Consider the following 17,520-nt stretch of genomic DNA (forward strand, 5'->3'; position numbering starts at 1 on the left):
TGGACACTAAACAATCATTGGTTAATTAATTAATACAAAATGGTCCACCTAACCTGCAAAGGGCTAGTAGCTACTTGTTTAATGTTTACTTACAAAGAGCTTATTTGACTAAAATGCCTTTTTCTGCAAATGTTCAGTTTACCCAACCTCCAAAAGGGCTAGTAACCTTATGTTTAAATGTTAACTCACAAAAAGTTTATTACATAATGTATTATATATCTGTAAATGTTTTAATTGTTCTGTACAAATCTTTGTTATTCTTTTGTAACATGTAATATGTAACTTGCAATATTTGGAGCTTTTCTCCCCAGGCCTCCACTGAAAACATGCTCTTTATGGCCCAGTGGACTTCCCCAGTCATCAAACTTAAATGAATAAATAATAAATAAATAAATAAATAAAACCATAAGAAATTGTGAAGGTTGTACATGAATTTGCCCATGCTTCTTTTCTAGGGAGTCATAAAGAAAAGTTCTCAAGCAGATATTACAGCTGCAAATCCAGACCCTTCTCTAAGCAGACATAGTGCTCTCATGTTGCTCAATGAAGAATATGTTTAACTCATGGCCCTTTAACCATATTCATTGTTTTGCAGGTGCCTCCTCTCCAATTAGGCTTCCTTTATGCATTTAAAGGAACATGTTGCGTAAATATCAGGTTGTGTTGGCAGTACTCATTGAGAGGATGTTTAAGCAGGAAAACATGCATGTATATCCACAAGGGGGAAATAAAGTAGGGACATCACCATGATGGCTAGAAGCAGCAGATAACCCAGAAAAAGAACCCATTCATTTTATATGGAGTTAAACACACCTTCCCTGCCACTTTGCCAGTGCTCCAAACTACATGGCAGTCAGAACCCTTATCTTGAAAGTGGGGGGCATAATGTAGAGTAGGATGTCTACTGTCCCAAACTAGAGATCATTGAATGGAGTCTTCAAGAAATTTCTGGATTTTTTTTTCTATAGGAGTATGAGACTTTGTCTTATCAAAGAAGAGCAGTTCATGAAGGCTAGAGGTAGTAATATATTCACAACTGTCACTTCTAAATATGTAGTTTGGTTGTCTTTAAAAGCCTTGGTGGTAAACATAACAGAGGTGAAATTACTTATTTAAATAAATCTCTCAGAGGTAGATGAGAAGCTAAACCTTATACTTAGTTCAAACAGCTCATACTTTCAAAGCATCTTACATACAGCACATCCTTGATGCTGGCAATGGTAAAGTACAAGATGGCCACAACCACGTACATTTCTACCTCAGCAGAGTCAGTGTGAGTCATATTCATTGCAGTCTGACACATCCATGTGAAGCAGAAGGAAAACCATTGATAAAAAGGCTCCAGACCAATTCTGCATGCATTTCTACAATTTACACCTGTCTTTCTTTGGTGAGGAAGTAATAAGTGGGTGGTTTTAGCCAACCATCTACAGCATAGCAGTGTTCTTCATTGTTTTTACATAATCAAAAAGCATTTTTCAAAAGTCTGGGAACAAGGTCCCCTTCTGTTTCTAGGTGATGCTCTAATATTTGTCTGGAAACTTTTATAATGTCACTTTGCTCTCTCAGTTGTGACTTGTGAGTGCCCTTTCTTCCTGCAGCAGGATCCAATCCTTATTTTAAATATATTATAAGTGCAACATGTTTACCTTCACTTACCTACCATATTCAAAATCTGAAATTTTGTTGCAGACTGAGACATACTATTTTAAATTTTCTGTAACATGGATTCTCAGTGTTTTTATGTGGCTTTCCCTTAAACTGGCAGAGAGACCTTAACCGATTTAAATATTCTAAAATTGCATTTTCACATTCCATACTATAAATGAATGAATGAATAAACAAAATAAAATAAATAAATTAAATAAATAAAAGAGAAAAAAAACTAATTGCAGTGTATGTTAGCAATGAGTCAAAGAAGTTTCTTTTGCATACAGTAGTTGGTGTCCTTCATGTGTCACCAACACTGCACAAACTCACAGATAAAAATCTGTCTCAATGTATTATTATTTTATAAAAAATGCACTCAGGTGCCTGTTTGTTTATTAAGACCTTTTTTTGCTTTTAGCATGATGCTTCAACAAAGCATTTATAATAAACTTTTTAAACAACCACAACAAAACATCTTGAAATGGTAGTATTAGTTGAAAAAGGTTAGGTTCGACTCATGAATGCTGAAATCACCATTTCAGAAACACTTATTGAAAGACAAGTGAATAAATATATTTTTTTCTGTGGTGATTGTGTTATGTACTTTTAGAAAGCAAATAGTATTGCAGCTTTGTTAGTGACTTTCTTGAAACATTTAAGCTATGGGTTGAGAAGTACCCACAGCTGACATATACTGTAGCCACACACAAGGCACTAATCATGAAATAATTGTAATTTAAAGGAAAGCTAACTATATAGGAAGGTGTGTAGATTATATTAGGGGTGGTGGAGAGTGACAACACAATGGCTTTAAAAGCTAGATGAAAGCATTAACTTTTGAAGGGGGGTAGTGAAAAGGTTGTGAATAGGTACGCCACATTAATCTGAATGTGATATACAGAATTTTGGAAAATGCTTTTAATTGTCTCTCTTTCTTATAGTACAACTTTGCTTATTGTCTTAAACTTTGTTCCCGAGTGCATGCGTTTCTAATGAATTAAACATATTGCCATCAAATCTTACATTTTTTTACAAGAACAATCTCACAGCGAGCTCATCTCAAACAGAAGGCACCGCAATTATAACTAGGCTCAAAGCATCAATTGTCTGTAATGAGATGATCATCCTTATTTATTGCAACATGGTTGTGAAGTAAAGCTCTCTTGTTTACTGATATTCCATGGCATATACTTGTACATATGTATGAATGTCTATGGTATAGCTGTCATACTCTCAAATTCAGATGACAGCAAACAGAATATACACATGGACAACAGAAATCCAGCTAAAAGTATTAGAGAAGAGATATCCACTTTATAAATCTGTAGTTCACAGATGACAGTATAAGGACATATATTAATGAAGGTCAGTTAGGATTCATGCAGGGGTTTCTTTGCTTTTAGTTGCTAAGATTGTTATATTCCCTATTTTGCTAAATGTATTTTCTGCATTTTGTTATGTTTCACAAAAAATAATAAACTTGAACATATTTACCTTCAAATCTCATCATGACGGGCTTTTAGTCAATCAGTTCCTTACTACAATATGACCTTTTTACAGCTTATCATGAGGTTTCAGGCTTAGAGCTACCCCAAGTGGCTCACTGGTATAACAGAAGATAATATTCTCAGTTTTGTGTGCAAAGGCATAGAAGTGTAATCTGTTTTCCAATGAGGATGTGAACATTTTCTAAAAGGTCAGTGAAAAATGAATGTGATAAAATGACAACTGAGAAACAAAGCTTGTTGTTTTCAGCTTGAGAGAGACAAAAATGGCTCTGTGATATCTCAAGTTTAACAGCAGGGTAGAACAAAAGCACAAATACAACAGCAACAAAAATATCAAATACCTCATAGATTAAACAATTTACCTTTGATGCAGAGGGGGTCTATATCCTTATGGACACTTCCTGGTACTTTGGAATCCCATGTCACATTTTTCATTGTGTATGAAGGTCACAGACATTTCAAGCAACTGAATAAACAATATGTTGTGGTTGCATTAAGTTTTCATGCAGAAAAGTATACAAAGAATGGGCCAGTTCTTTATCATGTAAATGTAAATTTGCTTTCTGAGTTCTCCATTGAAAAGGAACATTAATGAAGGATGCAGTCATGTGCAGCCTCTATTTATGCTACTGTGTTGTTTCAGTACTAATTTCAAAAAATAGCACTTCTTGCCAATACTAGTACTTAATGACATGAAATATTTTATTTTTGTTTTGTTTTTATTATTTTGCATTGCAAACCACATCATCAATGAACATGTGTTTTTTGGCTATAGAATGAGTTCATAAAGTCATGTTTTAAGAAAGAAATAAAGAAAGAAAGTCATGGCATATGTCCAATCAATTTTGTTTAGATATAGCTGATTAATTCTAATATTAGGCAATATCATATAGAATAGTTCAGGATAAAGTAATATTACCCTATGTCTCAAAAGATAAAAAACACTACCATATGAATTAGAACATTTAAACAGATGTCAGTTATGATAAAATGTTGACTATAAGCACTTGCATGCTAGTAGCTCATGGCACACTTGCCTGGTGCAACTTGTTCAAAAAAGCAAATGCTCTAACTCCCACAAGCTTGATATTCCATTTCTACTTAACACTCCCAACACCTGATCCTGTAAAACTGAATAATCCTACCAGAACCCAAACTCTAACCTGAAAACTCCCACTGAGTTTCTAACCCAAGTCCTGACTTCCTTAAGACATCAACCTTAAATCTATATTCCCCAATTGCACCCTAACTCTAAAACTCCCCTTCCACTCACTAAATCTAAGACTCCCTTCCTACTAACTAACCTAAACTCCCTTTCCACTCCCTAAGCCTAAAACTCCCTTCTCAGTCCCAAGACCTAAATCCTCTAAACTATCATTAGGCTAATGTATTCTCTTACTCTGTCACTCTTTCCCCAGCTGCTACCAGATGGTCATGTCCCTGGGTGTGAGACAGTTGTCTCTGAGTACTTGGGATTCAAATGCTTATATATTGCTATTGTTTAGGTGTAGAGCAAAATACATGTTGAAACATAGAAACCAGAAAATTTTGTGTATTTAGTCTGCCTGAGAATTGTGACTCTAAACTGTTATAGCACAGAATACAGTGTGTAAGCCTTTTAAGTTTTCTTCTCAAGATCTATGTCTCCCTCTGTTGAAAATTTGTCCAAATTAGTAGCCTTGCTAACAAAACACTTCAAACTGGTCCCAGGTGGAGAGAGAATAACAGACTGAACTAAACTGGCATAAAAACCTATTTTCCTAATCAATAGAATAGGTCTAGTTACACAGTAATGAAGGTTTATCCACAGCTTAAAGATGTGAATAATTTATAAAGCCCAGCTCAGAAATCAGTCAATAAAAGAGAGAGGATGAAAAAGTTAGAGGACGCTGTGCTCAGAAAATGATGATTGTGTTTGGCACTACCACTAATTTGGAAAGAGGTCAGTAAGGAAATATGCCTTGAGGAATCCTTGTAGCCATATATGGTGATGGACAAAACTGAAAAGATGCACTTTTCTCTGCCATCACTAATTGCCCAAAAATAATCTGTAGCTCTCCAGAGTTTGAGCTCAGGATTTAAGTGACTGCAGCAGTTTTAAATTGCATAATGCCTGTAATGAGACACATACATTTTTGTGATAAGGTTGACTGTGACATGATAAGATATTTATTCTGTACTGCTCACATTGGTATATTTCTTGCTGCATAGTTCAGTGCCATTCAAAAACATTTAATGTCACCTTTCATTTCCAGTGATTAATGTAATACTGCTTATTGAGTGTTGTCCACAAGACACTCATTTCTGTTCTCAAACATTTTACATTTTATCAACCTTTAATTATTTATTCACTAGCATAACAAGTTAGACATTGGATGATACAAGAGATATATCAAATGATGAGTCACCTGTAAAAGACATTGCACAGTGCTTTAAACAGAAAACAGCAAATTTAATTGTCAATAGAATACCTATCTATTTAAAAACTATACTCTGCAATGGTTCCATTTTCATGTTTTTATTAACTACACTATTAATAGTTATTGTGACATCTAACATAACTAGATGCTGAAGTGAAATCATTAGTCTGCAGTTGACTCAGTACACACAGCGTGTATCACATCTTTATTTAAAATGTGAAACTGAGCAGGACTCCTCAGGCACATGGGGAGAGATAAAGGACCAGAAGTGCACGTGATGGTGTGTGTGCAATGATGCATTGGCTAACTATGTACAGGCTGCTTTGACTGCAGGTTTCTGGACACATGCAAGCTAGAAGTATTAGACTATTAGGTTTTTGTTTCCTCAATGCCCAGGGTGGAACTATTGGCTTACTTTAGTGAAATTCTGCTTATTGTTAAATTACTGACTATTTCAGTGTGGTTTGATGAAGATTCCTGTAATTTAAAATTCTGCACTCAGGCCTCAATTCTTCTACTTTTCCAGTCTACATCAAGTTTGCAATCATCTTACAGTATTTTTTGCCACCATCGCTTTGAGGATATTTATTATTGTCTGATCTCGCTCCAGTCTCTTGTTTATGACAATAATGACCAAAGGATAATTGGAATTGAGAATGTGTGCCCTTATGATATTTATAGACAAGCCCCGGGATTCATGAAGCTCGGCGCAAGGCCGGCTTTAGACTTGCGCCGACCGTGCGGCATGAAGTTGGTGCAGTAGCGCCAAATGCATATTAATGAAGGCGCGCTGCCACCACAGCCACGTGCATAGGAAAGGAGCACGAGTGTATAGGGCATGTCGAAGTGCCGCACGGGGGCGTGGAAATGTCAGCTGTCGACGTGCAACCTAAAATGCTTGCATATAGCAATTTGCAAGCAATAGTAATCACATCTGTCAGTGTCCGTGGATACTGAAACGTATGCAAAGCATGCAAGACAGTTCCTGCAAACACAAAATGAAGAAGCAAACACAAATGCATGGTAGGGAATAACGGGTCCCTATCCCGCGAACCAATGACATTGAAAACCGTGTGCCCGTAGTCCAATGCAGTGTAGATAGTTATACCAAGTGGAAGTGAAATGCATCATATGTTAGAACGCTGCCAATAGGTACGTCCAGCCCAATGGTCAGGGTCACCAGCTGACCCATATTATGAGAGAAGGTACACAGCTGGGCAGATGTGTCCATAATAAAAAACACGATAAATGTAAATATTTAGCGACCGTATGACCGAATTATATCCCACAACGCATGTAATAGTCACATACAATAGGTATGTCTGTATTTCACACACCAAATGTGACAGGAAATAGAATAAGCATGCAAACGAGACAGAAGGAGCATATAAACTGCTACAACAATAAGGCAACATGTAGGCTGAAAGGAACAGTATTATCCATAGCGTTGACTGTGGGTACGTGTTGTCCAGTACATTTGGATATGTGTCCAGAATATATCCCATCCTGGACATAGGAAAAGGTGGCATCCTACCAATGATTAGAACAGTCGGCAAAAATCCGCACATCAGTGGTCCAAGCCGAACTTGTCAGGATGTGTCACAGTTGAACAGGTATTACCCGTGTATACCAACCATGTCATGAAAGTTAAGTATGGGCATGTACCTATGTGTGTGAGGTATAGCATGTGGAACGTCAAACATGGCAGGGTAGTCCACGCAACCATACAGGTACCTGACATATGTAGGGTATGCAATGTGTTACCTTGACCATGTCATGGGCCATCAACCAAAGCAGTGATGGATGGAGTGTCAGGAATATGTGTGTGGAGGGGATGGGTAATGGTATAATCCTCAAAGGCGACACTGTGTCGCATGCAGAATAAGTGAACTGGAGGTGTATGAGGGAGCAGCAGGTGAAGCAGGAAAAAAACACAAAACATGTGCACACATCTGCAATACAACCAGACAGGCCATGCTGTAGAACACAATCCCACAAACATATGAATATTAAAATGTGCGATACAAATGTACAAACATGTCACCGGCACATACCCATGGATTGGTCCTGATGGAACTGGCCATATCAAATGCAACACACCTGAATGCATAATGGACTACCCAGCAAACCCTCCACAGCACACAACCCACCCCCGTACCTGAACATCCACCAAATCCAGCCATACTTGGCTACTAGTTTGGTGCAGCCACATCTACACATAGTGACCATATGTAGTAGGTAGTGTCACCCTAGGCAGTTTCAGGATTGCAAACTATGTATCCCTTGGATGTAAAACCCCCAGCACATTTTCATAATGCCAGAAGAATGTTTGGTATTGGTCTTGTTTTGGTCTTGTTAAATTTTTGGGATATCCCTCATGGGATAAGTAACCTGTGTAAACATTAGAATGGGTACGAAGACATGATGTCCAGTCCTGTAGATGTCTGGACACAAGTTGGAATGTGCAGTAGTGGTGCACAAGACTGTCCAGCCCTAGATGGTCATGCAGAACCTACTACCCAGGATCAAACACCTGCCCGTGATGCACGTGTCCCGACACGAATAAGCAAGAGAATATATTGCACACATTCGCAAAGTGGCACATGGTATAAGGGTGATGAAGGCACTGATGTAAACAGGATACCCCCTGATCCACTGTGTGAGGGACAATTAATGTGTGTGTAGGTGTGACCTGACCAACAATGATACAATGCCAAATGTCCTGTGATTGTAGGAAATAACTATGTACCATACTGCATGTAACAGTTGCCAAAAGCGGTCACATCAGGATAGAATAAACGTAATTCATACAAGAAACAGGCAAACAACAAAAGTGCCAAAGGTATAGGCTCACAGCTAGGAAACAAATGAATGTTCTAAACCTGCACTGACTGTGGCTATGTGTTGGACCAAACAATCTGGTGTCCCCAGTAGGGTTACCATCTGTCCCACTTTGTGAGGGACAGTCCCTCTTTGGACAGTTGTGCCCTGACAAAATATATTAAAAATGGCAAATGTCCTGAGATTGTAGGACATAATTATGTCCCATATGTTATGTAATAGTTGCATAAAATAGTTATTTCTGTATCTAAAATACCTAAATGTGACGAAACAGAATAAGCAACTAAACCGCTACAATAGGCTTTTATGTAGGCAAATAAGTAAAGTTCTATCCTGTGTACTGACCATGGGTATGTGTCGGCCTGTAAAATCTGATGTGTGTTCTGAAAATGTCCCATCTTGGCCATTTGAAAAGATGGCACCAATAGTCCCCAGAATACATCTCAACCTGTACATATGACAATGTCAATGCTATCAATGGTCAGAGCATTCGCACAATAACTGGCCAGCCTCTTAACCACTCACAAAGCCAGTGACCTTTGGAGGAAAGGTGTTGAATGAGAATGACTACTTGCAACAATGAAGAGTAACAGATGCATTTAACTGCAGAAAATTAGTAGTATTACGAATCTGTCAACACGTTCCAAGTTAATAGTACTAATATGGTAGAAGTGTCCATGATTGTCCCTGAGTTGTCATAGCCTTGTCCCTGTCAATGTAGAAACGAGTCCCCAAGTATCACAGAGGTCTGTACACATAAGTACACCAACCAACTGTCACATCTGTTGACAGGACTATTGCATACCTGTAGTGAATTTATAACTGATGTCCAGAATAATATTCATTGTATCTATAAATGAATGAAATAGTGAAATGGGAAGGGAAACACATGGAACCCCCACCCAACCTGCATTATGTAGTGGAACTACTCCCCGCCCTAAATTATGTAGCGCCAACCTAATAATGTGGTCAGAGGTGCCCAAACACCTGCCTGCATCTGTAAACACAGGTAGAATGTTAAAATCTGGACTAACTCTATCCATATGTTACATCTGATCTTTGAACAGTGCCAGGGCAGTTCTAGTCACCAGTCGGCCAAGCCTAAACCCGGACCAACACATGAACACCCTGACAATCAAACACGCGTATGTGCGAGGACTATAAGTATAGGAGTTCTGAATATCCTTGGAGTGAGTAGACATGCAGCACGGGTCCAGAGCAGTAGGAAACAGGGAATGTCCTAAGTGTAGTACTGCAGTTTTCCCAGCAGGAGAATGGATGCCTGCTGTGTAAGGGAAGCGGTGAGGCGTATGTCAGAGTAGCTATAAACCACGGGTATACATATAAATGAGCCAGAACAACAATAGTGTAGTAGTTATAGCATCCACCCAACGTAAAGGCATTCCCGGTTCAAGTACGACTATAGCATATATGAATTGTGTAATGAATGCCTCTGTGATGTAAAGCCAACATTTATACATGTAAAGGTGACCGCGTTCGCATGGGTCCGTTAACTGGATTCCATCAAAGTGGTACTTTCATAAGGAATAAGGCACATGTAATCCCAAAGAAGTGCCTGTAAACATATGTAACTCAGAATAAGTAGATGCAAGTGCCTGCGTGGCAGCTATTAGCATAGCAAATGTATGTTGTCTTGTACAGCTGTAACTTTTATATATATAGATAGATAGATAGATGTTTGTATAGATAAATATCCACAGACATAACAGAAATATGCAATTATATATCTATATATCTATATATACACATATATAAATATATATATATATATATATATATATATATATATACACATATATAAATATATATATAGATATATATATATATACATATATATATATATATATATATATATATATATATATATATATATATATATATATATATATACATATACATATATATAAATATATATATATATATATATATATATATATATCTAGATATATATATATATACATATATATATATATATATATATATATATATATATATATATATATATATATATATATATATATATATATATACATATACATACACATATATATATATATATATATATATATATATATATATATATATATAAAAGGAACGCCAAAAGATGAAAGCAAACATAAGGGTTGTGAAGGGAATCCAGAGCAAGTAAGGAATTATAAAGTGCTCACAGCGTATGTCACATAAAGCTGCACAAGTGTGAGTAGAGCACCACTCTTCACACCAGAGGCAGGGTTATACCAGTGGCCATAACATCGTTGAAGTGCTACGTCAACATTGTAAACAGACAGAATGTAGTACATGTTGCGACCACCTACACTTGTAACCCGCAAATCGTTCGTAATCCATAACACCAGGAAAGGCATGTATGTGCAAATATGAATGGATGGTGAGCCTGTGAATACAAGAGGCGGTACAAAATGTGTGTAGGGCCCCAATGCTTATGAGAGGGAAATGTGTAAAGGTGTGTTATGGCTGCGATATCAGGTGTATAATGGCTGTTATGCATGGAAACTCAACATGGGTGTGCAGGAGAAACTATGGATATGTGATTATGGACACAGGAGTGCTAGGGTATGTTGCGCCGGGTGCAATGGAGCAGCCCGTGGAGGTCAGCTAGTACGTAGGTGCGATTCCCAGATAGAACGTCGTTTGTGTGGAGACATGCGTGAATGGGCATATCATTGTCAGACGTTGTGCGTCAGGGCTGGCAGCCCGGCACATAAAACCTATATGCCACCCATGACTGGAACGGAGTTCTGCTATGACAACCCCAAACTGGGAAAAGCAGAAAGACACAACTACATGAAGACAACAATATGTTGTTGTACAGCCACAGTAACACAAACACTCATCCTATCAACAGTAATAATATGAATGTGCACAGAAACAAACACAGTAGCAGGAATAATAGGATGTACATACGAGTAATAGGTCGAATGACACTGTATCACATCCCAGTTAGCAGCGGCACCCCAGACATGAAAAACGTGCGACATCTGTCTGCTGTATAACGTGCAATATACTGATCACAAGTTCACCGGAGTGAAGTGTCAGTGTCATAATGACTAAGGCAATAGTATGCTGTTGAAGCAGAGATAAAACCCAATACGCATGTGTAAGTGTCCATGTCCGGGAAATGTATAGGTTAATGGACACACAGATGTATATATAGATAAAAATGTATATATACATATATCTATATTAATTTACATACACATATATTCATACAGGTATATCTATATATATATATATATATATATATATATATATATATATATATATATATATATATATATATATATATACACACACAAGGATATACTACGGATATATATAGATAGATATATATACACAAACAAGAGGTATTGATATATACACATACACACAAAACAAAATATATATGTCAGTGTAGATATACACATGTACATAAATAAGTTACTTCACAGCAATTAAGGGTAACATATTTACAGCCCGGGCATATGTGACTGGGAGGTCCAATAAATAAACGTTGTACCCCCCCACATCGCCCAGCTAGGCCGGACAGACATGCAGATAGGCAATACAGATCAATACACTGCCACTGTCCAAAACACCGGTAGGAAAGTACCAGTGGTAGAGATCTGCAAGGTCTACACTTTAAACATGGATAACGGTGTCCCTTGCGAGACCCCAAAAATTCAGGGTACGTGTGAATCTGCTGACAATAATATGAGCAGTATGTAGGTGTACATGGAATAGTAGGTTGTGCAAGTGTGATAATACATGGGTTGACAAACCGTATGACATGTGTCCCAAGACGGGGAGAGTGGGCAATGTGTAGGGGTGTGCTCATACCCCAGCTGTGCTCGCAGTAAGTATTTGTCATGACTGCTGTAGAGGGGTGCCAGGTAAGTGGACCATGGATATGCAAAAATGGGCTTAAGTGTGCAGGTGCTGGTTGGCAGAGATGTAGTAGGCCCACCCAGTGGAAGTCATTAATATTCCTATGTGGGCATAGCATACGCTTATACCTCCCAAACCTGAAGAGCACATCTACCGGATAGTCTGTAAACCATCGGGGGAATACATAGAGACCAAATCAGTGCCGTGTACCCGATTAGCATGGACGTCCATAGTTATGTATCAGAATGTAACAAAGTCCAACTAAACACTTCCAGAACTAGTGATATTAGGTGAACAGGTGGCGGAATACAGGTAATGACAGATGACAACATGTATGAGTCATAAACAGCATGTACCTCGACAAACGTGAATGAATACATATGCTCTGTGACTGTGAATGTGTCTGGTTAATAGAACCAATCGTCTAAATGTGTCCCACAGGGTGTTATGCATTGTCCCTGATACAGTGTTCATTCACACCCATTGGTATGTGAGTTCTGCTACTGATGGAAAGTGCATAATTTGCTGACCACCTTAGGTAGATGATAGCATAATAGAAGTGGTTCAACACCCGTACGCTTGCGAGGGACACACCTGTCTGGGCAGTTGTGTCCTGCAAAATGACAGTTATGGCACATGGCTTGTGAGTTCGGGAATGCTATATAGTGTGTGTAGTGGTGTCAGACATTAATTTGTTGTATCAGAAACAGCTACATGTAATAGGAAACAGTATTATCAATTATAATGCTACATGAATAACCTTAACGTATGCAAACCGTGGAAGTCGTACGTTTACTACTGGCTTTGGGTACGTGATGCCTTGACACATGTGATAGCTCTTCATATAGGATCTATAGGGCCGCCACCATTCTGAATGGCCAAAGTGGAACCTGCTCTGTAGAAATGTCAGACGTATCAGGGCAGAACATACCTACAGCCATGCATAGTACAGAAATATATATATTGGCACAAATCAAAGCGTAGTCTAGCAGCAGTAAAATTGCTTATGCTACTACATATGACATATCGACGTGTCAGGTATACAAGACCTGTAACAAGCAACCAGTACAGACACGTACAACATGAGAATGTCCCCTAATCAGGACAGTTGCAATGGCTAGAGTATTGTCCATACCTCTCAACTGTCCCTGAATTTCAGGTACGTCCCTGAATTTGACTGAAAGTTTACCTCTGTCCCTTTTAATCCCTCCTAAAATTAGTGACTGTTGAAGGAAAGGTGGTGAATTACACTTAATGACTAATGACAATAAGTAAGAGTTATAAACTACTTTTACTTCAGAATATGTGTATTAAGTCATATGCTCTGATTCTGTCAATGTTTCAAGTTAATAGCACTACTTTTGTAAAAGTGTCCCTGATTTTTTCTTGATCTGTCCCTGATTCTGTAGAAATGTGTCCCCGATTGGTGGAGAGTTCTGGTATTGTCACATGAGATATGCCTAATGAGGGACTGTCCCATGCAAAGTGGGAAAGATGTCACTCCTACAGTCTCCTGTCATGCAATCTGAAAGGTGGACAATGTGCAGTAGGCATGCGGTAGCATGACTCGGTGGACAGCTGCATTAACAAACTCAAGTCACATGTCAGCATTGCAGAGTATTGGTTCCCATGTATCAGGCAGATGGGAGTAGATCATATGAGGAACACGCATATAATATGATTACGTGACTGGACAGACCGCCGTGTCCATACAGTCGAATGCCTGCTGTCGCAAAATGGTTACACATACCCGATACTGTAGTCATGTAGTCTGATGTAATACGCATCATAAGGGATCACACACACCCAGCGTGAGTGACAAATGTAAGCGGAAATGTCGGTGAGCGGGCGGCTGTAAGCGTGTTTGTCTACCAGTATGCCAGTAGTGCACTGTCAAAGAAATGTGGAGTCTAAACATGTATAAAGTGCTGTAACCAGAGGTCAGCAGTGCTTAACACTGTGCAAACCCATGCACGACTGCTCCCACCTGCTGGAATGTGCCTTACCCAGTCTGTATCCAAAGGCGTCGGTCTGTCCGCAAACAAAGAACCGCCCTATTCACGTGTTGGTAGCAGTACCCTGCACACATAGCTCATGTGAATTAACAATAGACCATGGCATATGTACAGAAAATAGACCACACACACACCATACAGCGCAGTCATCCAACAGCATAGCAATGTACTGCCAGATATGCCCGGACCACTGGTGTATGCATGCCTGGCCATCCTGTGTTTCAGTGTGTGAGCATGTCCAGTATGACTGTTACGCATGTTGTTGACCGACATTACCATCATACCGTCATTTGTGTGAGCATGCCAAGTATGGTCAACTGTATTGCATGTGTCACATGTCCAGATAGTTAGTACTGTGTTTCTGACCCCTCTGTTCTACACAGACAGGTATCATGCTGTGTCTGTCTGCAGGGTAGCTAATGGTCATGTGGCATTGACAGTTGCTACATGTCTGCATAGTGTGGGAGGACATCCAACCACAACCACAGTCCTACACAGCACCGTGGGTGGCGCACATGACTCTCACATGTGTAGGTTTGACGGAGGGGGGCACAGCCAACAGTTGTACACATCTGCCATTACTGTACTGGTATGCCGGGTACTCCATGTCAGTGTGTGGCCCTAACTAAATTGCTGGCTGGAGGGATGCCAGTGTACATCAGTTCCCAGCTTTAAATACCAGCACAGTGGTGTTGGACGTCCTAGCTTACACAACCTACATCAAACTGCCTGGCCTGCTGTAGTCTGTGTGTGTCTTAGGGGGTTGGGGTCATTCATTGGGCATATCCATAGGACATCGTATATCATTTGTCTGTATTGGTCCACATCTGTCCAGCTGCATGGAACGTGTGTGGGCTGTATGGACACACATGATGGTCAGCCCATAATCTGCAGTGGGTTAGGACACCCTGTGTACTACAGGCTACCATTGTGACCCCCGTATGTGCTACAAAGGTCATGGTGCCACTATGGATGTGTAATGTCTGCTGCCCTAACATTTGGCCACCACAGTCACTTGTATGCTCACATACATACCATAGCAATGGGTAAATACACATTCTAATACAACTGCCACTTGTTAGGCCAATAGACATACCCTGGGTGTGTTCTGGACTTGAGGACGGTGCTGGTGGGCTGCCTATGTCAGATGCACACAGTGCACCTCCTATACATGGCCGAGAACAGGTAGTGTCATGTTTGGCATCCATTGTACTGTGTGCGGGTCAGAGAGGGAAAATCCGTGGGTACCTACTGTGTCAGTGTATATGCCTTGTGTTGCCTCTTTGCCAAGGGCAGGTCATACTGTGCACAGGCTTTTGCAGACTGTGCCCTGCTCAGGTAGTTCCTTCACCAAGTCGCACTGTGCCTGTACAGGCATTAGCAGTGGTGTTGGGCTGTGTGGCCCTGCCCCATGCTGTTCCTGCTGCAACTGTTACTGCAGGATAAGATTGTGTAGCATAGCAAATACCATAACAACTTGTATGCATGTAGCTTGTGAATACTGCAGAGCTCCAACAGATATGTCCGGATACTAGAACTGTGAACTGAGCATCCCAAACACATGCACAAGTACATGTCTTGCCTGTGCATCCGCCTCAGTATGGTGTGAGTGTTCAGGTGTGTGTGCATTGCTGATGGGTGTCATCAGCCATGACACCAGTGTTTACCCAGCATCCCCCACTAGGAGACTATAGGGGGTGTCCATATTGGCATTGGTGTGCTGCAGCTGTGTCAGAAGCCATATATTGGAATCATCATAGCTTCCAGGGCAGACAGCACACACATTCAATTTCATGCCCTGGCCATCGCATATGGCCTAGCTGTTGGAGGGTATGCCCCTGCAGTGACTGTAGGCCCTACCCCGCTCACTGGGTGGTGCTACGATGTGTATGTGTGTGCAGGCTATAGCACCCAGTACCCCAGGGTAGTCATCAATGTGGTTGAACAGATGCATATTGCTGGTCTACTAATCACGTGTGTTGAGGACATACGTGCTCACTAGCATGTGTTGACATGGCTTCTGTGAACTGGTGCAATACTCTGGATGCATATGCCTGTGAGATACCCATGATATCCCCAGTTGTGCTGTGTGAGGTACCTGTGGCTAGTACACCTAGGCCAACACATACCATGGTAGCCACTGTGATGTGTTTCCCTCGGCCTGTTTGATGTGTCAGGTGTGGCAGGCACAGGTCAACAAGCTGCTGTAGGAGATCTCTGTCCACCCCATAGTGCTCCACCATCCCCAGCCCATGTAGCCCCTGGTAAGTCACCCTGGGTCCATAAAGTCTTATGTCACCCCAGTAAGGGTTGTTCAGCAGCATACACATCCTCACTGCCCCAGCCTCCTGCACATGTTGGTATATGTTGCCTGCTGCAGCCCATCTCATTTGGTTGGACTGTGTCATGAAATGTCCCTGCAGGTATACACCAGTGGTTTAGAGTGCGGCTGAAACCTGTGTGTATGCTGCTTGCTCGCATTACCGTACTGTTCAGGTGCAGGCTGGCCATGTCATCTGCTGATTGTGCTGATCAACACCTGTTTGTGCAGCTTGTACACCCTGACTACCCCACCACTGCTGTCATCCCTCCCAATGTCACCAGGCAGGTATAGACACACCCCTAGCTTAGTTGTGCTAAGGCAGGAGCACTCCTGAGGCACAGTTCTGCAATGTACTTACAGTATGCCTGACCCCCCTCCTATGCTGTCAACTATATTCGAGACCTGCAACCCGGCTGACTACACACATACACTCCAGGGACCAGCATCACACCCTGGTGATAAATAGGATACACTATTGTCAACCTCATATGCATAGTATAGTCTTCTAATGAATAGTTATATGACCCATACCGAACCTCCAAATTAATAACCACTACTCAGTGTCGCTCATATCCGTACACAACTGGCAACAGGTGCCTTACTATCACCATATTTGATGTCCCATGGTCTTCCCAGCAACAAAATAACCGGTGTCTACACGACTACAACCTGTGACCCTGCACACTACAGACGATCTGCATTACCACCACGCCATGGCAGATATACATAGATCCCAGGTTATCACGTACAGATCATCCGGCACAAACATTCAGTAGTGCTGATGTGCCCAGACATATATGTTCACATCTATGTCCACCTCTATATCTACATATATCATATATATTATTTGTATACATATA

Source organism: Protopterus annectens, chromosome 1.part0 (genome assembly GCF_019279795.1).
Source record: "Protopterus annectens isolate FY-2018-M chromosome 1.part0, PAN1.0, whole genome shotgun sequence".
In the NCBI taxonomy this organism is placed as follows: Eukaryota; Metazoa; Chordata; order Ceratodontiformes; family Protopteridae; genus Protopterus; species Protopterus annectens.